Genomic DNA, 26,685 nt, shown 5'->3' with positions numbered 1-26,685 from the left:
TCTCCGGTTTAGTGTCATTGAATTTATCAAACTTTATTTTTAGAATTAGTAGTCTATTTGGACCTTGAGTCTAGCCTAGCCAGGATCATAAGGGTATTTGCCTATAGTTTCTTCTACAAGTGTTAGAACATAAACATGAAATTCATAGACTTGTCTCATAACCCCATTTCTTTAAGTCTTCCTTAGTATCTTTATTTTTTTTCCTTTCCCCCCCCCTTTTTTTCCCCTTAGTATCTTTAAATGTAGGTTCAGAAATTTCACCATGGATACCTTGCACATCTTTTGTTATACATATTCCTAAGGAGTTATTTTTTAGATATTATAAATGGTGTCTCAAAAAATTATGCTTTCTGTTTATTGCTAGACTATATAAATGCAGTTAAATTTATATGTTGATCATATTGTGAGCCATCTTGCCTAACTCTTATTATTATTTGTAATAATTTGCACATCAATTCATTCTGGTTTTCTATGTAAAAAATTTGGATTGTAAATAAGAACAGTTTTGTTTTATCCTTTTCACTTTGTTTCACATCTCAGTCCTTAATCCATATGGAATTTATTTAGCTGTAGGGTGCAAAGTAACGGCTTTATTTCATTCTCCATATGGATAACCAATTCATTTACTGAACAATAAAATCTTCCTTATCCAGTGATTCCAATGCCTCAGTCAGATACCAAGATCCCAGTTATACATGATTCTGTGGGCTCTCTATTATTTTATATCAACCATATTATTTCCCTTCTCTAAAGAACTTTCAGCATTTCTTGCAAGGTAGGTCTACTGACAACAGATTCTCTCAATTTTTGTTTGTCCAAGAAAGTATTTATTTCTCCTTCACTTTTGAAGTTTAATATCACAGGGCACAGGGGGATCCCTGGGTGGCGCAGCGGTTTAGCGCCTGCCTTTGGCCCAGGGCGCGATCCTGGAGACCCAGGATCGAGTCCCACGTCGGGCTCCCGGTGCATGGAGCCTGCTTCTCCCTCTGCCTGTGTCTCTGCTTCTCTCTCTCTCCCTGTGTGACTATCATAAATAAATAAAAATTTAAAAAATATATTTAAAATATCACAGGGCACAGAATTCTAGGTTGATGGGCTTTTTCTCCCAACACTAAATGTTGTACTCCCCTCTTCAAGCTTGTGTGCTTTCTGAGAAGTCAGATGTAATTTGTATCCTTGCTCTTCGATAAGTGAGGTGTTTTTTCCCTCTGGATTCTTTCAGGATTTTTTCTTTATCTTTGACTTTCTAGAGTTTGAAAATAAGATGCCCAGGTGTCTTTTCTCAGGCATCTATCCTGCTTAGTGTTCTCTAAGCTTCTGTGATCTACAGTTTGGTGTGACATTAATTTGAAGAAATATGTAGCCATTATATTTCAAATATTTCTTCTATTCTTTCCTGTCTTTCTTCTCCTTCTGGTATTGCCATTCTGCATATTCCACCTTTAAAAAAAAAAAGATTTATTTATTTATTTATTTATTTATTTATTTATTTATTTAGGAGAGAGTGATAAAGCACAGGGAGAGGGGAAGACGGAGAGAGAGAATCCCAAGCAGACTCCATGCTAAGCATGGAGATTGACATGGGGCTCGATCTCATGCCCCTGAAATCATGACCTGAGTCAAAAGAGTCAGCTGCTTAACCAACTGAGCCACCCAGGCACCCCCTGCATATTACACCTTTTATAGCTGTCCCTTAGTCCTGAGATATTTTGTTCCTTTTTTGGGGGGGAGGGTCTTTGTTCTCTTTGAGATTTTCAATTTTGGAAGTTTCTTCTGAGATACGCTCAAGCTCAAAAATTCTTTCCTCAGCTGTGTCCAGTCTACTAAAAAACCCATCAAAGGCATTCTTGATTTCTGTTACCATTTTTTTTTTAATCTCTAGCATTTCTTTTTGGCTCTTGCTTAGAATTTCTATCTCTGTTTACATTGCCCATCTGTTCTTGTATGCTGCCCATGTTATCTATTAGAGCCTTTAGTATAGTATTATTCACTGTTGTTTTAAATTCTTCATCTGGTAACGCCTGGGTGGCTCAGAGTTTGAGCATCTGCCTTTGGCTCAGGGTGTGATCCTGCGGTCTCAGGGTAGAGTCCCACATCAGGCTCCCTGCATGGAGCCTGCTTCTCCCTCTGCCTACGTCTCTGCCTCTCTCTGTGTGTCTCTTATGAATAAATAAATAAAATCTTTAAAAAAATTTTTAATTCCTCATCTGATAATTCCAACATTGCTGCAATGCTTGGTTCTTTCTTTTTTTTAAGGATTGTATTTATTCATGAGAAACACAGAGAGAGAGGCAGAGACGTAGGCAGAGGGAGAAGCAGGCTCCCTGCAGGGAGCCCGATTCATGACTTGATCCCAGGACCCCGGGATCAGGACCAGAGCCAAAGGCAGACGCTCAACCACTGAGCCATACAGGCATCCCTGCCATGTTTGGTTCTGTTTACTCTGTCACTTCAAATTGTGTATTTTGCCTTTTGTTATGCCTTGTAATTCTTTTTTCTATTGAGACATGAGGTACCAGGAAAAAAAAAACTGTGGCAAATAAGCCGTATAGTAATACTGTGAAGGAGTGTGAGGGGAGGGGAAGCATTCTGTAGTCTTATGATTAATTCTCAGTCTTTCAAGGAGCCCATACCTCATGACTGTGAACTCCACAAGTGCTTCCTCGTACCTCACCCCACTTAGGTGGAACAGGTTCCCTAGATGGGGCTGTGGCTGGGTATTTCCATCCACCCAGATCAGTTAGGCTCTGATAATATGCCAGCAGGTTAGGTTCTTGCTAACTAGTTGCCCTGAGGGCAGGCCTTGTTAAGAAAAACAGAATGTCTGGCATATTTCAAAATGGTTGTTTTTCCTCTGCCCCCATCAGAAGCACATAGCACTTTTTCTCCAACATTTTCTGTGAAAATCTGCTTGAACTCCTGGGTGTAAAACTCACAAAAGTATGGAGCCCCCTCTATGACTAGATTCCCCTGGACTTTTTAACTCTCAGACTGCTCTACACTGAGCCTCCAGCAATTCGTCCATTACAGTTCAGATTTTCAAACCCTGGCACTGCTTCCTACAGCAGTGTCACTCGTGAGTCTGCTCTAGGAAGTTGTGTTTCTAATTTTTGCCTTTGTCTCTTCAATCGTGGGGGCAGCAGTTTGCCCCTTGTCCTTACCTCTCTTCCATACATAAGAAGAGTTGACTTTTTCATGGGCCTCGGTGGTGCAGTTGGTTGGACATCCAACTTTTAAAAAAAATTTTTTTAAGGTTTTACTTATTTATTCATGAGAGACACACAGAGAGAGAGAGGCAGGGACAGGCAGAGGGAGAAGCAGGCTCCATGCAAGAAGCCTGACGCAGGACTCGATCCTGGGTCTCCAGGATCAGGCCCCCGGCCGAAGGCAGGCGCTAAACCGCTGGGCCACCGGGGTTGCCCAGACATCCAACTTTTGGTTTTGTCTCAGGTTCTGTCCTGAGGGTCATAGGAGTGGGACTCCAGGTTCAGCAGAGTCGGCTTGGGATTCTCTCTCCTTCTGCCCCTCCCTCCACTCCTGTGCTCTCTCTCTCTCTTTCTAAAATAATTAAGTAAATCTTTAAAATACTTTTTTATAAAAAAAAGTTAACTTTTTCACCTGATTAGCTTTTTATCTGTTGCTAAGATGGAGTAGTGACTTTCAGGATTACTACACAGGGAACCAGAAGCCAAAAGTTTATTATTGATTTATTTGTTTTTAACACTGAATTGTGAGAATTGTTTATATATTCAGGATACAAGTATTACAAGAAATAAAATTTGCAAATATTTTCTCTTATTCTCATTCCGTGGGTTTACTTTCACTTTATTGATAGCATCATTTAAAGCAGAAAGGTTTTTAATTTTGATGAAGTCCAATTTAGATACTCCTTTTTCTTGACATTGTGCTTTTGGTATCATCTCCAAGAAACTATTACCTACCCCAGTCACAAAGATTTATTTCTATATCTTCATTGAAGGGTTTTATAATTTGCGCTCTTACATCTAGGTTATTGATGTATCCTATTTTTGATCTATTTGTGTCTTTGAGTTTAGTGTTTGTTTTTTTATAGACAGCATATCATTGAATTGTATATTTTTTAACCCATTCTGCTAACTTCTACTTTTTGTTGGGCATGCTTACTCACTTACATTTAATATAATTACTGATAAGGTAGGCATTATGTCTGCCATTTTGTTATTTGTTTTCTATGGATTTTTCTTTCTCTGGCTTTCCATTACTGCATTTTCAAGTTCATATACTTGTGAAAACAAGCTAAGAATTGCTATATATTTTGAGTCAAATTAGCTTTTTATTTTGCAGTTACCCTTTCTATCTATAATAATGCTTTTGGGGGCACCTGGGTGGCACAGTGGCTGAGCGTCTGCCTTTGGCTTAGGTTGTGATCTTGGAGTCCTGGAGTCAAGTCCCACATCAGGCTCAGAGCCTGATTCATCTAACTATATCTCTGCCTCTCTCTCTGTCTTTCATGAATAAATAAATAAAATATTTAAAAAATATTAATAATGCTTTTTGTCTAAGTTGTCTTTTATTTTTTAGTAATATTGCTATCCAAGCTTTCTTTTTGTTTAAGGTTTTGCCTGCATCTTTGTTTTTCCTGGTGTATTTTTTGATAATCTATTATTTCAATCCTTCCTGGAGGTGTTTACTTATTGAGATTATTGGTATACTTAGACTTGTCTCTATCATCTTACTGGTTTTATCACTGTTTAACTATTTTTTATATAACTCCCTCTAATTCTCTCCCCAACCCTGATTAAGTTACAACAAAATTCTTGTATTTCCATATTCCATTTTCTTTTCCTGTAACACTTTGTAATTTATACGTCACACAGTATTCTATGAACAGTAATTAAAGTTTTGTTTCAGGGGATCCCTGGGTGGCTCAGCGGTTTGGCACCTGCCTTCGGCCCGGGGCATGATCCTGGAGACCTGGGATCGAGTCCCACGTCAGGTTCCCGGCATGGAGCCTGCTTCTCCCTCTGCCTGTGTCTCTGCCTCTCTATCCCTCTCTCTGTGTATCTCATGAATAAATACATAAAATCTTTTTAAAAATAAAGTTTTGTTTCATAACACAGCTTAAAGTTAAAAATAATACTTTATGGGGTGCCTGGCTGGCTCTTGATCTCTGGGTTGTGAGTTCGAGCCCAAAACTGAGTAGAGATTACTTTTAAAAAATAAAATCTTAAAAAAATAATACTTTACTCTTTCTCCCAAACAAAACATGGATATTAGTACATTCTAACACCAAGCAACCCTCTTCCCATCCCTTCCAACCACAATAACAATTTACCTACCATTTGATCCGATATTTATTTTATTTTTGTCCTTTTTATGGGCCAATAAATTAGACATGATTAATGTTTACTAAGATGGACAGGCACGCTTGCCATCTATGCTGTTCAACATTCTGTCCTTTTCCAAAACAACTTTTTAAAATATAACTTGAAGACAATAAAATGTAGTCACTGAAAATATATAGTTCAGTTAAGTTTTGACAAACCTGTTTACCCCATGTTGAAGATGCAGCCATGTGCACACCACCCCCCACCCCCCTCACCACCACCCCCACCACCCACCCACCCCCACCACCCCATCACCCACCCACCCCCCTGCACAGCTCAGCCCCTGCCACCAGCCACAGGGAAGTCAGTGAGCAGCCAGGGCACCATGTTGAAGAGGGCTGGGGAAGGAGCTCATCTGCAAAGCACATGCTCCCTTCTAAATGGAGACGTTGCTGCTTTAGTCAACTGTAACCATGAGGGCCCAAGGCTGTCAGTTTTTTTGGATTTTTCAGGAGATGCTGGAAATTCAGAGATTATGAAAAATGTTCTGATGTTTCATTGTTGGCCATGGATTCAAATGTCTTAAAACACTGAACACGCCAACACAAACTATTTCTACAGGCAGTACCTTCTCTTTTGAATCATTATTTTTTCACCTTGCCCAAGATCATGGAAGTCCGCCCCTATTAGGTTGGGGTTAGCTGCCCCTCAACGTCAGAGTGGGCTCCATCTGCGGGATGAAAACATGTGCCTCTCAACCTCCTTCAGTTAAGACCCCAACTACGTGTTAAAGAAGGAGAATGAAAAGAGGGACAAACTACCTGAGACAGTCGTGGAAACACCTGATGGGGCCTTCTCTACTGGAGAGAAAAGATGAGAACTTCACATACTACAGATGGACCTTGATAAGGGCCCTTTGGCTCCTAGACTGAAAGACATAGATCCCACTTATGGGTGTTTGGCTGCAAGTAATGGTTTTTTCTCCTTCTCCCCTCACAAGGAGTTTGGTGGTTGGCCTGGGATTGGTTTCATTGCTCAAGATCAGTCCAGACTCCAATCTTCTTTTTCTGCCATTCATGCTATTTGGCTTATTTTCCCTCCGGGTTTAAGATAGCTGCTGTAGCTCTAGGCACTGCATTCATTTTCCCCAACAAGGAAAAGGGGAAAAGAGCAAAGGCAAAAATGTGTATGATAGCAGAGTTTCTATCTTCATAGAAGGAAAACAGCTTTCTCAGTAGCCTTATATCTTAGACATCTGTTTCCATTTAACAATCTAGAACTTTGAAAGGTGACCCTTTAAGCTGCAGGGGAGGCTGAATAAAGAGTACTGAATAAAGAGTTCTGTTAAGAAAAAAGTAAGAGGGCACATGGTGGCCCAGTAGTTGAGGTTTTGCGTTTGACCTATTTCTCTGCCTCTCTCTGTGTGTCTGTCATGAATACCTAAATAACATCTTTTAAAAATATTTTTAATCTGGAAAACTGTGTGGAGGTTCCTGAAAGAGTTAAAAATAGAGCTACCCTACCACCCAGCCATTGCACTACTGGGGATTTACACCAAAGATACAGATGCAGTGGGCAGCCCGGGTGGCTCAGCGGTTTAGCACCTGCCTTCGGCCCAAGGAGTGATCCTGGAGTCCCGGGATCGAGTCCCACATTGGGCTCCCTGCATAGAGCCTGCTCCTCCCTCTCCCATGTCTCTGCCTCTCTCTCTCTGTCTCTCTGTCTCTCTCTCTGTCTCTCAAGAATAAATAAATAAAATCTTTTTAAAAAAAGATACAGATGCAGTGAAAAGCTGAGACGCCTGCACCCCAATGTTTATAGCAGCAATGTCCACAATAGTTAAACTGTGGAAGGAAACTCGGTGTCCATCGAAAGATGAATGGATAAAGAAGATGTGGTCTATATATACAATGGAATATTACTCAGCCATTAGAAACGACAAATACCCACCATTTGCTTCGATGTGGATGGAATTGGAGGGTATTATGCTGAGTAAAATAAGTCAATCGGAGAAGGACAATCATCATATGGTTTCACTCATACGGGGAATATAAAAAAGAGTGAAAGGGATCATAGGGGAAAAGAGAGAAAATGAGTGGGAAAAATCAGAGAGGGTGACAAAACATGAGACTCCTAACTCTGGGAAACGAACAATGGGTAGTGGAAGGGGAGGTGGGCAGGGGGATGGGGTGACTGGGTGACAGGCACTGAGGGGGGCACTTGATGGGATGAGCACTAGGTGTTATACTATATGTTGGCAGGTCGAACTCCAAAAAAAAATATACAAAAAAATTTCTTTTTTAAAGGAGGAAGTGAATATTGAGCAGACGTTACCCAAACATACAAGGTAAGTAATTCTTGGGTAAAAATGCTATTATATTATTATGATAAGGCTTGTTTTCTATTTTCTGACTTCATCAACAATCTGAATTTACCCCTGGTGCTTCAGAAGCTATGATGTGTCTGGAAGAAGTCAAAATATCAGAAAAGCATGAGGTCCACATCTCTCTGGCCCTCAGGAAATTAGGCTGAGATGATAAATATCCCTTTGCTTCTCTTCAGCCTGAACTCAGTGGTCTTTATAAAGAGATGGTAGAATAATCAGGGTATGGGATCAGTACATAGAGTGAAATTGACCTTGTCATAATTGTCTTTCGCCATATTTCTAATCTAGTATTCTAGTCCCTTAGGCTTGGCACTGTAAACCAGCGGTGAAACGTGGGAGTCACAGTCCGTGGCTATCTTGAATTCAGGGAGTGATTATGGTCTCAAATTCAAGACTGACAGAGTGGCTGATGATTTGGATCAAGAAAACTTTTAATTTGCCAGCAACACTGTCAACTTTGAAACAGCAACTGCCTCTTAGGCAGCGTAGAGCATACCTCTTAACCAGGAGTTTGATCAGGGCTATCTGTACCATGGTTTAAAAAAACAGACAAAAACAGAAGGATAGGGAAGGATGAACCCCAAAGTGAGCCATTGTCCTGGTTCACTTCTAGGCCTGCTCAGTACTGTTTGGCATTTAGAAATCTGTTTCAATCATTCCCTTCTTCCATTATTTTATCATTGATTGATTCATTTATTTTTTTTAATTTTTTAAAAATTTTTATTTATTTATGATAGTTACAGAGAGAGAGAGAGAGAGAGAGAGAGGCAGAGACATAGGCAGAGGGAGAAGCAGGCTCCATGCACCGGGAGCCTGATGTGGGATTCGATCCTGGGTCTCCAGGATCGCACCCTGGGCCAAAGGCAGGCGCCAAACCGCTGCGCTACCCAGGGATCCCGATTGATTCATTTAGCAAACATTTGAGTCATGCCAAAGAGCTGGGTTCACAGTGGGTGTTGAGATTAAAAGAATGCTCTCAAGGTCATAATGTAAGTGGAAGAACTTGGGTAAATGTGAAAACGTTATAGGGATTGTAAAAGTGGCAGAATGGGGAATCTACAGCAAGGCCCTTTTGTTGGCCTGATTTAAAAACTAACATTAGTAATGTGAGGATATTAGGGACAGCCAAGTGGATACTGAATTATAATCTATTCCCTGGAACAGATAGGGAAGGGGATATAGACACTGAAGAGTAATTCACAAAAAGACTTTTCAACAAGATCACTGGAAAGAAGATGGAATGGTATCCATAGAAGTCAGATCACTTGCTATGAGGTCAGAAAGTCCAAACGTGGGCAGCCCTGGTGGCTCAGCAGTTTAGCACTGCCTTCAGCCCAGGGCGTGATCTTGGAGACCCGGGATCGAGTTCCGTGTCGGGCTCCCTGCCTGGAGCCTGTTTTTCCCTCTGCCTGTGTCTCTGCCGCTCTCTCTCTCTCTCTCTCTCTCTCTCTCTGTGTGTGTGTGTGTGTGTGTGTGTCTCATGAATAAATAAATAAAATCTTTTTTTAAGTCCAAAAAAAAAGTCCAAACATATTATGGTTCCAGATCAAATAGGATGGAAGGAATATTCCCAGACTAGCATGGCTAGGTGCCACCAAAGTGTCCCCAATTCATGGTGAACTGATCCAATATTCCTCAAAGAAGACCACTATGTTGAGAAGTAAGTACCCTTGGGGGTGAAGGGCAGACTGAAGGAGCTTAAATTTGTAGTCTCTCAAATGCTAGACAATCCATTTTGACCAAGGAATCTGAAATCACTGAGGGACAATTATTGTCCTCTGACATTGAGAGTGGTGAAATAGAACCTGGGAAGTAGTACTGCAAAGTAGTGACCAGCAAAGCAAGAGTAAAACTACAGAGTAACTGTTTCGCCAAGGAGCCCCATGGGTTATAAGGGGAAAATGAGAGGCCTATGATGGTTATAGTTTATGTGGGGCTCAAAGCCAAATATCACCAAATTTGTCTTAAAGCCTTTGACTACTCCTAAATCTAGACTGCCATGCAGAGCATATCTTTCTTATACTGATTAACTTATCCTGCGTCTATATTTAAAGCTTATATATTCACCTCTCTACACAAAGTCACATCATTCACACATCTACAGATTATTTTCTTGGCATACATTTGAAAATTGTTTAATGCTCTAATCCATTCCCCGCCCTTTGGGTTTCAATATTTGTGAGCCAGGTCTAATAAAAACTTTACCTAGAGTCAACTCTATGAAAGCCCTGTGACAAGGTTTCTAAATCCATTTCTCAGGGGCCTCAACAGGATAGGAGGAAAATGGGTTTTCATTTTTCTTGGCTTTATGACTGCTTAGCTCTTTTTGATCCATTTTTTTCTCTGAAAAGAATATGAAGTAGAAATAAATATTTTATAAGTCCCTAAGAGTTTAAGTGTAAGAGAGCCTTTCAAAATAAAGGGCCATTCCACCAAAAAAGGTTATTGATTTAGTTATCGAACCTGAAACAAGTTTGGGGATGGAGAGAAAAATGGGCAGGTTGAGAACTAAGGTATTGATTCATAGGTTTTACTCTTGAGAAAAAAACAGTGAAAAGGACTTCATTCAAAATGAGCCTCTTTTTTTCCTTCCTGAAGTCCTTATGTTATGTCTGGTGAGTGGACACTTGCCAGGCAGTAGATACACTGAATTGAAATAAGAAGGCTTTTGGATGCTAAGGGACGATGGCCAACCCAATGAACCCACACACCATGCATCTACTACCTGCAATGCTATGACTGAAGACCCAATAGGACTCACTGATTTGTTTTCCACTGGCTGTCTCCCACTGATACTACAACCCTCATGTTGCCACTAGCCTTCTGGACTCTTGCATTAGTATTTACTGACTTTCTTTTCTGTGTGGAATAGCCCAATTCTTGTTGGTTTACCCAAAAATCAATTCCCCAAACTAGCCATCTCCATACAGATGATCACTGCTCCACTGCAGGTGTATAGGAAGGAGTACCAAATGATGTCCACTCAGCTGCTCAGGAATCATGGGAACTAAGACTAACAAGTAAATGTAACAGGGATAAAAACTTGAGTCAATTCACTATCCCATTAAACTTCCAGCCCAAAGGATTATTTTGCAAAATGAAAGATTAAGAGTGGGCAAGATTCCATCACCCACTTGTTCTTGCCATAGCTAATTGTTGTCTGGGTCACTAGGTCTTGGGAAGCTAAGAGAAGTCAGGCCACTGTTCATGCTCACATGTCTACAGGGTGCTGGTGTAGAGTGCACAATGGTAGGCCTTTTCATCCTTTCCTACCATCTTTGTCATCAATTATCCTATCAAGGAACCTAGGTTTCACCATGATGGAAACAAAAGCCCACATTTTCCGAGAAGGGCTTTTATGTGTTTACAGGCAATCTGTTGTCATATGTATCACTGGTGGCAGGTTTTAAGGATAGAAAAAAATTGCAGTAATGTTGATGGCAATAATTTTATTTACTTCTTTGCTTCCTTGGCTCTACAACATGAACCAAATATAACCTCTAAATAAGTGAAGATTATAATAATGCTGTTGAGTGCAATTTTTACTGTTATAGTAACTGTAAGAGCACACTGATAACAGTTTTTTTTTTTAAATTAGTGGTATATTGGGATTGGATTTTAGTGCAATGGCTAAAACCCCAGAAAACAAATTTAATGAAAATATAGTTGTCAGGAGTTTTGTATGTCATGATATAGGATCTAGTGAACAGAACAGATCAAAGGATTCTGACTTTAACTAATGGTGGAACAAAAACTTAAGCAATGACATTTCCAGACGGCTGGGAGCTTGGAGAGAGGGCAAAGATACAGTGGATAATATTTTACAGGTACAGCACGAAGGTTCCCCCATTGCTGAGCGATGTTGCCTTATTGTCTGCTTCATGTGTTGTTGGTTTTTTTATTGTTGCTGTTGGTGCCACTTCCAATGCTTCTCGTCACCATCAAAATTTCCAATAGTCATTCCTTCTGAGAAATGTGATTTCCGGGAATTCTGTCACAGGGACAGACTCTAGCTGGCCCTCTCCATGCTCCTCACAACAGTGTCACTAGATTATTCACATCTGTGTGGGGAAGCCTCCAGTAAACTTTGCCCATTATTTTGGTGATGGCCTTAACGTAATTCCCTTGCTTGTGTGCGGCAAGTTTGGACATAAGCATTCCAGTCTTCCATCTTGGATATTGTACCCTACATCTCCAGATAAAGAAAATAGAGCTTCCGAACCTAACTTTCAGAATCACTCCTTTCTCCTTCCTAGACAGGTCTACCTTGTCATTCTTAGCTGGATCTTTGGGTTTTCAGGTCAATAGATTTAGTCATATGTGCCTCAACCTCCCACTTTCCATCCTCCTTTTTGGAGCTTTAGGTGATCATGTAAAAGGCTAAAAGGTTGGACCTCAATAGCTAAGCAGCATCTGGACATCTGAAAAGGTTGGACTTCATATCCTAACAGCAAGCAGTATGTATGCCACAGGACAATAGTATTTCAGTTAAGATAATCAAAAATGGCCTAATGTAGAGATGAAGAAACTAAGGTTCAAAGGAAAAAAATGACTTGCTGAAGGGTACAAAGCTAATTTATATAAAGTCACAACCAGAAGGCAACTAATTTTTCTACCACACTATGGTGTTTCTACTAATGCCTATATATAAATATATATTATTTTCATTATTAGAATATTATATCATTATATGTTATTAATATTACTACATACTATTGTTATATATAATTACATATTATATATACTATGTTATATACTACATGTGTTATATTATAATCATCATTTTATATAGTTTGTAATTAATATATAATTACTGATACATAATTAACATATAATAATTATATAATAATTAATAGAATTAATTATATATGATAATATTTATAATAACATAATTGTATATCATATTTAATGCTTAATGATATACGATTTATATATAAGATAATAATATATAATATTAACAATTTTACAACCATATATTAAATTATATCATTACACACTATATATTTTATATTATATATTATATATATTTTGTGTATATTATAAAAATATATATTATACATATTATATTATTATATACTAAATATAATTATACATATTTATATTTATAAATTAAATATAATTTATATTAATATAATATATAAATATATAATATTTAAATTATATTTAATTCATAAATATATAATACATTTATATGTATATATTATATATGTATGTACAAACAAATATATAAATATGTATATATAATATATGTAAGATATATATAACAATAATGTAATATATATTATATACTATATACTGTATTATATACATCATATCATATAATATGATATAATAATATATTAAATTATAATATATAATATGTGCATAAAGATATAATAATTGTGGTATTTATAATATATATTAATATACATAATCAATCCTCAAACATCTTGAAGCTCTTTATATGATTTTTTTAAAGATTTTTTATTTATTTGAAAGAAAGAGAGAGGGGGAGGAGGGGAGGAGAGAGAGAAGCAGGCTCCCTGCCATCTAGGATCCTGGGATCATGACCTGTGCCAAAGGCTGACACTTAACCAACTGAGCCACCCCGGTGCCCCAGCACTTTATATGATTTAAAGACACTTTCACATCAAATGTGAGGTATGAACGGAAGTAATGAGCTTTGAAGTGTTATCATCACTTTGAAAGAGACTCAGAGAGGTGATGTGACTTGCAGAGCTGAAACCAGAACCCAGGTATACAGCCCCCTTTCTAGTGCGACACACCAATCAGAATGCTGGTTGCCACTGGGGTGCCAACAAGCATGAATATTACACATACACTGAAGTCATGTCAGAAACCAAGCTAAGGATTTAGGCAATCAGGTAGAAAATTAGGACAGAAATGCAGAAATTGATCTGTGTAGTCAGATTATCAGTCCTGTTCAACAGATTCATTTTGACCTAGGACAGTATGCCTGTTTGAGAGCTTCCTGAAGACATGCTTTACAGATCTCTCCAGGGAATTTCTAAAGCCATTGCAAATTCTGAAGTAGCCAAAGTGTGGATACCATTTCTCTGCTGAGTATAGGAGATGTTTCTTTCTTTATGCTCAAGAAAGGATGCCTTTATGTCCTCGGGAACAGAGAGGCTCAGGGGAGCAGTGAATCTCTCCCTGGAACCTAGTGGTGTACCCAGTGTGAGAGCATTTGGCATTTCCAAGTCATTTTCTGACAATAGCTCAGTCATGATAAAATAAGCTATTCCAGTTTTGTACCTCAGATATTTACTAAATAGTTACTATATGCTGCACACCATGAACAGTGTATACTGAGGAAGGGGATGTGATAAATAAAACATGATCCCTGGGCTCCAAGAGCTTATCAGGCAATGGAGACTGGAAGTAACGGTGTGGGTCAGATTTGCACAGACACTGAGAATACAAAGTAAAAAGTGCTAAGAGTACATGCTATTCCTTCTATCTGAAACATTCTTCCCTTCTGCCTCTCCCAGCTATTATCCATTCTATGGAGAAACCCTCTGTATCTCGATTCTTCCAGTGGACTTGGCGTCCTTCCACAATATTATCACAATATGGTCTTCCATTCTTGATGAAATGTGAGTTTTTAAAGAAGAGCAACTTTGTATTTCTGTATCCTCAGAGTTTATCACTGTGTCCAGAACACAGAAAGTACATATTATATGACTGTTTAGCTTTATGCTGAGTAAATGAAGGAATGCCTAAATGCACTCTGGTGAACAAGGGAGAGATAGATTGCTTCTGTCTGAAAGGTATATGAAAGGTTGCATCAAGGAGATAGCATTCCTTGATTTTTGAGTAGATATGATTTGAACATAAGAAAATCATAGAGGCCAGAAAAAAAAGGGTTAGGAATGTGCTTTAAAAATAATATTTTGAGGGGCACCTGGGGGGGCTCAACCAGTTAACCATCGGACTCTTGATTTCAGCTCAAGTCATGATCTCAGGGTCCTGAGATTGAGCCTCACGTTAGACTTCATGCTCGGCGGGGAATCTGCTTCAAGATTCTCTCCTTCTGCCCCTCCCCACTGCTTACTCGTCTCTCTTTCTCTCTCAAATAAATAAATAAACATTTTGGAAAAAAAGAAAAAAGAAAGTTAAGACTTTGAAAAAAATAATAATACTTGGAGAGGGCTTCTACTTCTACCATGGTGAAGTAATTGCTGCCCCACCACAAGCAACCAGAAAACTGGACAAAATATGTGAAACAAATGTTTTTTAGGCACAAGAATGGGAGCCCTAAAAGAATCGAACAATCAAGCAGAGGCCTATTTTCTTGTCTATACCATAAGCAGAGGGAACTCAAGTTTTATTGAGATATAATCCATAAACCATATAGTTCACCCACTTAAAGTGTACAATTCAATGGTTTTCAGTATATCCACAGATTTGGTAACCTTCACCACAGTAGATTTTAGAACATTTTCATCACCTCAAAAAGAAACCCTGAACACTTTTGCTATCACCCCCATATTTCCCCCTGCCCTGGCCCTAAGCAACCACTTAATCTACTTGCAATCTCTATAGATTTCTCTACTCTGGAAATTTCATCTAATTGGTGTCATACAATATGTGAACTTTTGTGTCTGACTTTTTTCACTTAGCATCATGTTTTCAAAGTGGCTGTTATCAGCACTTTGTTCCTCCATATGTTGCTTATCCATTCATCAGTGGTTGGACATTTCAGTTCTTTCTACCTTTTAGCTATCATTAATAATGCCTATACAAAAATACTTAGAATAAAACCCAAACTTCTTATACTCTTCCCCTACAACCACTACTGCTCACTGCCCTTCAGTCACATGGACTTTTTCGTGTTCCACAAACATGTCAAGACATGTTCCCACCTCAAGACCGTGACATTTGTTATTTCCTCCGTGAAGACTGCTCTTCCTCGGGTCACCCCACAGCTGCCTGCTTTTTGATAATTCTGATCTCTGCTTAAATATTTTCTCACCAGAAACATCTTTGCTAACCACCCTCATTACAACATCCCCCTCCTCCAGTCACTCTCCATTCTGGAAGTGGGGTTTATTCTCTGCATGGCAATTATTATGATTACTATTATTGGTTGATTCATATTCTTAGTTATTACCTGCTTTTAACCATTAGAAGGGCAAATTCCATCAAAGTACCAACTTTATGGGTCTTAATTTCCATTGCATACCCAAGAATGGTGACTCTTAACTCTAGAGAACACACTGGTGGTTACCAGAGGGGAGGGCAGTGGGGGGATGGGTGAAATAGGTGATAGGGACTAAGGGGGGCACTTGTGATGAGCACCAGGTGATATATAGAATTATAGAATCACTACATTGTACACCTGAAACTAATATAACACTGTGATAACTGGCATTGAAATAAAAACTTTTTTAAAAGTTTAGGGCTGGGGCACCTGGGTGGCTCAGTGGTTGAGCATCTGCCTTCTGCTCAGGGCATGATCCGGGGTCCTGGGATCTAGTTCCACATCGGGATCCACATGGGGAGCTTGCTTCCCCCTCTCCCTACATCTGTGTCTGTGTTTCTCATGAATAAATATATAAAACCTTAAAAAAAAAAAAAAACGTTCAGGGCTATCAGCAGAAGGGTGATACTGATGTGGGAAACAAAGGCAGAAGAGAGATTATTGAATTTCCTTACTCCCTACAGCCCATTGACAAGTCCTTGAAACAAGCAGAGTGACATTCCTCTAGGGACTCAGCTGCCTCAATGTTGACACTTTACTAAAGGGCAAAAGGCAACCTTAGCCCAACCCCCACCCCCAGGTCCCTGTGAGTCTACTTTAACATATAGAAATTCCTTTGGAAACTTCCTTTACCTCTACCACCTAAGATACGTGTTGGCAATCATCCCCCAAGTATATAACCTACAAATATTCATCTGAAGGGTCTCATGACTTAGTTTTTACTAAACAGTAATAAATGAGGTTTCCTAAGAATAGCTAGCCCCCTCAGGAGCCTGGAAACCTTGTTTCCAAAATACCTGGGAGGTTTACACTATCCCTAACCCCCTCCCAACTTGAAAGTATATAATGGATGACTCCTGACCCCAGTGCTGCTCTTTCTGCCCGCCCTCCCCTCTGGTAACCACCAGTGTGTTCTCTAGAGCTAAGAGTCTGTTTTTTGGTCCTGTCCCGGCACTGTAATAAAACCACCTTTTTGCACCAAAGATGTCTCAAGAATTCATTCTTGGATGTCAGCTTCGAACCCTAGCATCTTTCCTACATCAGTGCCATATCTTCTTTGCATTAAAGGAACATTTTTCTCTTTTTAGTATTTCTGAAATGAGAGTGCATCTCGCAATGAAGTTTAGTAAAGCTATTATCGAAACGATGTCTTACCATCCACGATGTCTTAGAATCATGGAAGGGAAGGATAGTACATGAGGCACAAAGGGTGACAAGAAAGGGTGGCCAGAGGTGGAATCCTGATGAATATACATACAGGGATTGGGTGAAAGTTTACCTTAGCAGGGTGCCTGGGTGGCTCAATGGTTGAGCGTCTGCCTTTGGCCCAAGTCCTGCATCCAGCTCACCACAGTGAGTCTTCTTCCTCTGTCTATGTCTCTGCCACTCTCTCTGTGTCTCTCATGAATAAATAAGTAAAATCTTAAAAAAAAAAAAAAAGGAAAGTTTACCTGAAGAGTTGAACTCTGATCCTGAAGATCTCAAACTTTTCCCTGTCATTGAAACCAGCTCAGTGAGAATTTATGAAAAGTATTGCGCAGTTTTCAGCCTTCCTGAAACATCACTGAATATTTTCCAGATGAACAAACGGGCTGGAGAGCAAAATTTGGAAGGGTCGCAGCAGGGCTAGAAGATAGAGAAGGGTGCCAATCCTTGAGGACAAACTTTCTAGCTGTTCCTCTAGGCCTACTGTGCTGGGGAATAGCAGTGCTTGGCCTTATCCAGGCAAGAGACTAGAAAATACTGAGGGAATGGAGTAGTCAGGGACTGCACAGAGGTCATGAAGTTTGAGATTCGGATGCCATTGCCAAGTTCCCTGCAAGCGGCTCCAGGCTCACTTCTCCCCATCCCCTATGGACCTGCCTCTCAAAAGCAGGAGTTGAGCTGCAGCTCTGCTGGGGAAGCAAGACAAGCTGCATAACAGACTGCTGATCTGCAGTCAAGTCTCTCCAGGCTGACTTGGAGGGAACTTGGAGGTGGAGAGCTGGAAAAACAGGTTCAGCAGTTCAGGGAGCCTAAAGACTTTTTGCACGTGACCCAAAAGGGTTCTCTTCACTCCGAGGAAAATCTGACCTTATGTCCACAAGGCATTTCCAGAGACTTCTCTCCAAGCTCTGAGAAATTAAATAGAAGTTCAAGTGATACTGAACATGGAACAATCTTTCAACGTCCTTTTTCATCTTCCTCTCTCTGGGGCCAAAGGCCAGTCCTGGGAAACGCTTCTGTAGCCAGGGCCACAGGCAGTTATTTGTTTCTCTAGCCAGGACTGGATTTGGGAGAATCTGTTCCAGCCTCTGACTGGAGCTAGCAGTTACCCACAATTGGGAGCAACATGTCCAGTCCCCGAGGGGTAGAGATTCAAACCCTCAGGATGGGCTAAAGTAGGGTAAGCAGGTTAATCTCGATATAAAAATCCTCCTTGGAACTTAGGAAGGCATTGGAACGTATCAGGTGTCTTTAAACCTCTCAGCTCCTACCTGTACCCCATTTCTAGGCTCAACTTTCCAAGTAACTAACTCCCAACTGAGGAAGAGCTACCAAAGTGAGGAGCAGAAACCTGGATATGCATAAATTGCCCGCATTAAGCTATCCCAGGGGCACAGTTAAGCAGTGTTCTGTAATACAAAAGGGAATGGTGAAGACTATGGCTCACAAGTGAGACATTTCTCTGCTTAAAGGTATTCAAACTTGAATCTTCTTTAAAGCTGTGCTAGCCACATATGCTCTGTTGGGACCACCAACAGGATAGCTGTGCTATCCCTGTGCCCATGGATAGCACAGGGGGGCATTTTGGCATCTGTCAAGACCACCAACCTCTTTACAACCTGGGAGAAATCTGCAAATAATGAATGAATGTATTTTAAATGAGAGCATTAGAGGGAGGCATGGTGACAAGCACTGGACTAGGCAAACTGCAACCCCCCCCCCACCCCACCCCTCCTGTTACTCCTCAGGGCACACCTGAGGAGGCAGTCACCTGATCACAGGGCTGATTCTCCTGCCAGGCAGTCATCAGCTCCTGAGAGGTATCCCTGGGGACCTCGCTCCCAATAAAAATGTATTTCCTTCTTGGGAGAGAACTAGAATCTCTAGAATCTCTAGCTGCTTGTTTAATTACATTCACAGAATAGATTGCACACTTGTCCCGACAAGAAATCAAACAAGCAAAAATGCAACTGTTAGAAAATTGGACCCACCTAATGAGTTATGCCAGACACGCGAGCACATGCACTAGGAAGCAAGAGACAGCTTTCTGCTCCCAAAATGCCTACTGAAGATTCTTCCTTGTCACAGATAGTCAGCACCTGCTCTGGCCCCAGGAAATGTTGCACTGAATGTCAGGGTTGGCACGGCTCTTAGTTACAGGTAAGTCCAGCCTCTCCTGTTATAGATGGAGAAACTAAGTTCAAAGAGGATAAGTGACTTGCCCAAGGTCAAATACAAATAGTAGAGCAAAGGTGTGTGCTTTATTTTGACTCTTGGAATGTCAGTTATTTTTTAAAGATTTTATTTATTTATTCATAAGAGACACACAGAGAAAGAGGCAGAGATATAGGCAGAGGGAGAAGCAGGCTCCCTGTGGAGAGCCCAATGTGGGACTCGATCTTGGGACCCCAGGATCATGTCCTGAGCTGAAGGCAGGCGCTCAACTGCTGAGCCACCCAGGCATCCCTGAATGCCAGAGTTTTTAAGGTGCTTAGCAATGTAGCCTATGCTTCCTCTCATTTTACAGAAGGAGAAACTGAAGCCCAGGAAGTGAAAGGGGTTTGTTCAAAGTCATACAACTATGTAATGTTTCAACCAGACATTAGAACCCAGTGTTCTGGACCCCAGACAAATGCTCTTTCCTCTGTACTGTGCCACTTCTTGGGTTCTGTTTGGAAATAAAGGAGCTTCAAAGCAAGGGAATGAAATTTTGGGATCACTGATGCCCAATCTCTTAAGCTATCCTGAGTCCTCAAGTCCCTGCGAGCTGGAGTCAGCAAGGCTAAAGCCATGGGCCTCTGAAGGCATTTCTCTATCTTTATTTGTCCCTCTGGTTCCCTTGTTCTGCTATTGGTTACCTTCTGCCTGGTTGCTATCACTTAGTAACTTTGACAGTAACTTATCACTTAGTAACTTTAGACAGTCTGGTCTAATAATGTAACTCCAGCCCTGGGTCCCTTACATTGAGATTGATGTGACTGAGAGTGGAAAGAGGAAGAAACTTGTGTCTTGGGGTCATTTGCTGGTTCCTTGTGAGCTGCTCCCTACACTCTGCTGTGCCCACTCTGCCCATAGGTAGCACGGGGTGGGGGCGTTTAGGCATAGAGCACCCCCGAGGAGCCACTGAAGGGAGGGAGAAAAGAGAGACTTGCATGTGGGACTGGATGTGCATTAATGAAAGTCTGATGGGAAAATCTGAACAAAGCTCATTCTAGAAACACCAAAAGCAGCCTCCACTGCCAGTATCCAGCCTACTCTTCCTGCAGACCCTGAATGCTACTCTGGCTGTGTCAGCCTCTCATGCATGTCACAGCCACACTTTTTATGAGTGGCTGGCTTTATTCAGGAACCTGTTCCTTTGAGCACACAAAATGAAAATCTTGTGCCAGTTAAAATAACAGGATCTATCACCCAAGGAATGAGATTTACTTTCAACTGAGCCAAAGCCTCAGCAGCAATCTCCTTTGTCCAGAATCTAGCACAGAGCAATTCAGTTGCATTCTACTTCCACATGAATTCTACCGCATATTCAGGGAAATCTGAAGAGCAAAGACCACAGCAGAAGCAGTAAATAGCGAGATCTCTATAAATGATGAAAAGCAGAGCCTTTTCAAATGAGAACAAAGAGACACATCTTCCATCTTGCTATTTGTCGCATCCGTTATTCCATCAACATTTTAGGACTAAGGAGACTTGCTCTCTCAAATAGATAATGTGGAAAGAAAGCAATATATAAGACAAATGTTTTAGGTGTCAATGGTAGAATTTCAGGTTCTGACCTCTTAGTGGAGAGATATTTGGGGGACTGGAAATTATGCTTCTTACTTCTCTGACCACACCAATGTAGAACTTCCACGTCACTTGGCCAGTCTTTTTTTTTTTAAGATTTATTTATTTATTTATGATAGACACAGAGAGAGAGAGAGAGGCAGAGACACAGGCAGAGGGAGAAGCAGGCTCCATGCTGGGAGTTCGATGCGGGACTTGATCCCGCGACTCCAGGATCGCGCCCTGGGCCAAAGGCAGGCGCGGAACCGCTGAGCCACGCCGGGATCCCCTCACTTGGCCACTCTTGTAACACTTGACATATTTTGCTTTAGGTAATATCTTGGCATGATTTGCAAGGAGGGCCCATTTCTTTTCTTTTTTTTTTTTTTAAGATTTTATTTATTTATTCATGAGTGACACACAGAGAAAGAGGCAGAGACACAGGCAGACGGAGAAGCAGGCTCCATGCAGGGAGCCTGATGCGGGACTCAATCCTGGGTCTCCAGGATCATGCCCAGGGCCGAAGGTAGGCGCTAAACCGCTGAGCCACCCGGGCTGAGGAGGGCCCATTTCTAAGTAGTAGCCCACCGTAAACACACTCAGAGGTACCCATGAGTTTTCCTTTTGGTGCAATCAAAACCTATTTTTGATGACAGCCCATGGTCTCCCTCTTTTCCCCCCAACTTGTCCCAGCTTTTCAAATGATCTGGAGCTTTCAGTTTGGTCAAGGCTCCCCTCTTCATTAAGAGGGGAGGAGTGATGGTAGACCCTTCTATCCAATGGCTCCTTATAGTCTCTTTTGGGAGCAGGCATGTGTCTTTCAAAGCCTTTAGCATAGGGCAGTCAAAAGACCTTTTTTTCTTGTTAATACTGAAGTGCCCTTAATGGCAAGACTTTGATGCATCATTATACTAAAAGCTCTCTCCCCACTAGAAATGAGGAGAAGAAATGAAGAGATCTAAAAAGAACCCTGTCCCACTATACTTACATTAAAGTCATCTGTCTTTCCCCCTAGACACAGTCTTCTAGAAGGTAGGGACCGTGTCTACAGTAGTGAAAACATTAGTAGCTCAACAATATTGTTCAGGGAGTAAATAAGTACATAAACAAATATTCCATGAGCCCACTTCTTTGTGAAGACTGGCTGCAAGAAAATTCATCTTTGTAAATGGATTGAGAAAATTCCCCCAAAGAAAGAGTGAAGCAAAGTAGTTATTCTTGCCCTCAGTGAAATCTCTGGACATAGAAATGCTGGTCTCCATGCCTGCATTTTAGGTCTGTCAAAGCCATGACAGTGTAAATGGCAGCAGATTTGACCTTTCACATTAATAATTATAAAACTGGACAAAGTATATGAAACACCAGGTGTGTCGAACATTGGGCAACAAAAAGTACAGGGCTGTGATTCCCTAGATATGGGAAATAAATAAGGTGGGTCCTATGATTGCCTCAGGCTTCTGACTGCACATACTTGCCAGACCATTGGCTCAGGAAGGAGAAACTCAAGTGCCATAGTCTCACTGAGTCAAGAAGACACAGATTAAAGTTCATGGAAACTGAAACATGTGGAAATCATGGGACAAAATAACACAGAAGAGGGAACTATGCAGAGAAAAAGCCCCAGAAAACTGCCTGGCATCCTCTTGCATCTTTGGCTGAATACAAAGCTGCAGGTACATATGGTGCAAATTCATAAGGCCAATGCAAGGAAAAACTACTGGGAAGCTATAATCTGGGTAGAAGACATCTCAGTTCTAAGCAGTCAAAGTGGAGAGACCACATTGAACACTTGGAGCATTCTGTAAAGAATGGAATAGTCTTGAGTTTATGGTGGGTTAAATTAGCACATCTAGAGGTTCTATTAGAACCACCTAAACAAAACTTAAAAACAGACCTTGAAAGGATCAAGATGATCCACAAGTAACTTAACTTCCTGCTGGGGTCAACTTCAACACTCTGAAGGAACACAACAAAATCCAGGACCTCAGGAAGGTAATACTTGTAATTTAGTAAAAAATTAATAGCATTTAGTAAAAAATTACTAACAGAAAAGGCAGGAAAATGTGACCTGTAGCCAGGAGAAAAAACAGTCCAAATGCATAGACTCAGAAACTACAGGGATGATAGAATTAGAAGACAATGTCTTTTTAGAAAATATTATAAATACTGAAATGCTGAAAGGAAAACATGAACATAAAGAAGAAAAAAATGGATGGAAAAAAACCAAATGGGACTATTTCCACAATGGAAAATTAAAATATCTAAAAGTGAAAAATTCATTGAATGAGTTTAACATCCTACTAGTAGTAAAAAAGAAAAGATCAGTGAACTTGAAGAAGGTGACAACAACTGAGTATAGAATGGGTCCCACTCCCTTTTGAGCCCCTGAGCTCTGGTGAAGAAATTCTGGTTTAAGTCATCCCATTCTCCCTCCTATTATTTAAATCAACTTTAGCTTTATTCTTCTCAAGAGGCAGAGGCAACATTTTTAGGTTAGATTCTTGACAGAGTGTTAAACACTGCCAGCAACATTGCCTTGATGTGATTCACAAAGCAATGTCCTGCACTTCCAAGGTTTTCCATTTATCCAGAAAATCATTTATTCAGAAACCATCTATTGAGAATGTATGAAGTTCCAGGCATAATGCTAGACATTGGGGGTGGAAAAATAAATAAGAAGGGTTCTGGTCTAGTGGAAAGACAAGAGTGCACAGATCAGTATAACACAGAGTAATAAATTTGACTCAACATGTATTCACTAAACTTTAACTCTGTGCTAGTCATTACTAGCTGATGATGAAATAAGTGTCTGCTTAAAGTTCAAGATTTCATAAATGTACTTAAAAGCTAGAGCCAAAGAGCACTAATGCTAAACTGTTGGGGAGAGGGAGAGATTTGGGATATTTGGGATTTTGTTTATATGAATTGACTAATTCTTGATATTTGTGAGTTTACTTACCTCATGAGGTTACCACACATCCATTGGTCAATAAAAATGGACTATGGGGGCACCTGGATGGCTCAGTGGTTGAGCATCTGCCTTTGGGCTAGGGTCGTGATCCTGGGGTTCTGGGATTGAATCCCACATTGGGCTCCCAACAAGGAGCCTACTTCTCCCTCCGCCTATGTCTCTGCTTTTCTCTCTATGTCTCTCATGAGTAAATAGAATATTTTTTATAAAATATTTTTAAATGAACTATGAACACCCACTGGTGTCCAAGAAAGTTTGCTTGTTCTCAACAGGCTTCTTTTTTTTTTAATTTTTTTTTAAATTTTTTATTTATTTATGATAGTTATAGAGAGAGAGAGAGAGAGGCAGAGACACAGGCGGAGGGAGAAGCAGGCTCCATGCACCGGGAGCCCGACGTGGGACTCGATCTCGGGTCCCCAGGATCGCGCCCTGGGCCAAAGGCAGGCGCCAAACCGCTGTGCCACCCAGGGATCCCTCTCAATAGGCTTCTACTGAGATTCAGTTTCTTTCTGGTCCCTGACTCTGGCCTCTAGCTTTTGTTTATCACCCTTGTCATGCAGTTCACACTTAGTCTATCCTGATTTTTACTCTTGTATTCATTTCCAAGACTTTTTTCCTGAATATATCCTACTATACCCCAAAGAGCCAAGCTCCATGCTTGTCCACCATATTTATTTTAAGGATAGGTGGTTAAGGAAAACATTTCCATAAAATGGAAATTATCTTAGGTCATCTTGAATTTATATATGTTGCATTTCAGATATTCACAAAGTTGAGTAGAGACATAAAAGATATTTAAAAAAGCCAAACTGAACTTCTAGAGACAAAACTACAATGTCTAAAATGAAAAAAAATATACTGAATTGGAACTAATGGCAGAGTACGCATTACAGAAGAGAATATTAGTGAATGTGAATACATATCAAGAGAAACTATATAAAATGAAATGCAAGGAAAAGGGTTTTAATTAACAGAGCATTTGTGAGCTTGGGGTTACAACAAGTGGTCTAATACACATATACTCAGAGCCTCAGGGGGGCATGGGCAGAAAAATATTTGAAAAAATAATGGCTGGAGATTTTCCAAGTTTAAAGAAAACTATAAACCCACAGATCTAAGAAGCTCAATGAACTCTACACACATGAAATGTGAAGAAAACGAGACCAAGGCACATCATAATTGAATTGCTCAAAGCCAGTGAGAGAAAGAAAATCTTAAAAGTAGCCAGAGAAAAAAGACATGTTATATTTAGAAGAACAAAGGTATAGATAATAACAGATTGCAAATTAGTAACTGGGCAGGCAATGGAGCAACATCTTATTAGAAGGTGGGAAATAAATCCAACAAAAATTCAGGGATCTTCTATCTCAGGGAAATTTCTAGGCTTCCAGTGATTTGGGGCATGTCAAGATATCTCTTCTAAAGTAAAGGATAAGTTGTTGCATCTGGTCCCTCTCACAACCAAAAGAGAGGCATAACACCTGGTGGGCTTCCTTCTTTGGATATTGGAGACAACATATTCCTTATTTGGGCGTTTACTCTCGTCAACTTACTGAGGGACCTGAAAAGCTGCTAGTTTTGAGTGGAGAACAGAAGAGAAGGATCTGCAACAGGTCCAGGCTGAAATGCAAGGTCCACCACTAGCACATCCAGTGGTTCTTGAAGTGTCAGTGCATATAAGGATGCTATTCAGAGCCTCTGACAAGCCTCTGTAGGTGAATTACAGCACAGACCCTTAGTATTTTGGAGCAAATCCCTGCTATCCTCTGGAGATAACCACTCTCCCTTTGAGACACAGCTTTTGACCTGCTACTGGACCTTAGTAGAGACTAAAAACTTGAGAATGGGCCACCAAATTACCATACGAACTGAGCTGCCCATCATAAACTGAGTGTTATCTGACCTATCAAGCCATAAAATCAGACATGCACAGAAGCACTCCATCACCAAACAGAAATGGTATATATATATGGTTGAGCCCAAGCAAGCCCTAAAAGGACAAGTAACCTATTTAAAGAAGTGGCCCAAATGCCCGTGATTCCCACTCCTGTGACACTACCTTCTCTCTCCCAGTCTGCACCTATGACCTTATGGGGGGGGGGGGGTTCCCTATGATCACTTGATAAAGGAGGAAAAGATATGTGCCTGGTTTACAGATGATTCCACACAACATGCAGGCACTACCCAGCAGTGTGCAGTTATAGCACCATAGCCACTTTGGACTCTTCATACTCCTGAGTCAATAAGCAAAGAGACTTACTGTACTGATGGGGGCACTGGATCCTAAGCACCAAGGGAAAATTGGACTATGATGACAATCATACTTGGTGAATGCAAAGATAATATGAAATAAATAGAAGATCATTACAAATACCAGGTATGGCTACATGATCAGTTTCTGTCCTCCTTATTTTGTTATCAAGGTTTGTATATATCTTTGTACACACATACACATAGAGAGCAAGGACCTTTGAGAGAGGGAGAGAGAGAGAGAGAGAGAGAGAGATTGGAAATTGGTGATTCTGTTCCTGATGCCAGCTCTTGAGCATTCCCCAGGCAGGGCACCTCTCTGGGCAGCATCCTCTTCTCCCACTGCTGAGCCAGCTCCCAAGTGCCCAGCTAGATGATAAGCTCATTCATGATACAGTGTTGATGGCTGATGGAGGACATAATTAGGAATTTGAGACTAGGGGACCTGATGGGTCAGAAGCTAGTTTAACACCACCACACCTGTTTCTTTGGCTCCCCCATTTCTTGGGGGGTTTTTTTGTATATATTTTTTTATTGGAGTTCAATTTGCCAACATAGAGCATAACACCCAGTGCTCATCCCGTCAAGTGCCCCC

The 26,685-nt window shown here is 40.6% G+C and overlaps 1 long non-coding RNA gene across 1 annotated transcript in view; it reads right to left on the bottom strand.

Moving 5' to 3' along the window:
• Nucleotides 1–216: 216 nt before the first annotated feature.
• LOC140596228 (uncharacterized) overlaps nt 217–26,685 on the bottom strand; it is a 77,083-nt gene continuing 50,614 nt past the window's right edge. The window contains exon 3 of the long non-coding RNA XR_011998264.1: nt 217–1,440. This is a non-coding gene — a long non-coding RNA (uncharacterized lncRNA). The remainder of the gene's footprint in view (nt 1,441–26,685) is intronic.

The sequence above is a fragment of the Vulpes vulpes genome, chromosome X, assembly GCF_048418805.1.
Source record: "Vulpes vulpes isolate BD-2025 chromosome X, VulVul3, whole genome shotgun sequence".
Taxonomy (NCBI): domain Eukaryota; kingdom Metazoa; phylum Chordata; class Mammalia; order Carnivora; family Canidae; genus Vulpes; species Vulpes vulpes.
Note: the sequence above shows the minus strand (reverse complement) of the source record. Positions and strands in the feature narration are given on the sequence as shown.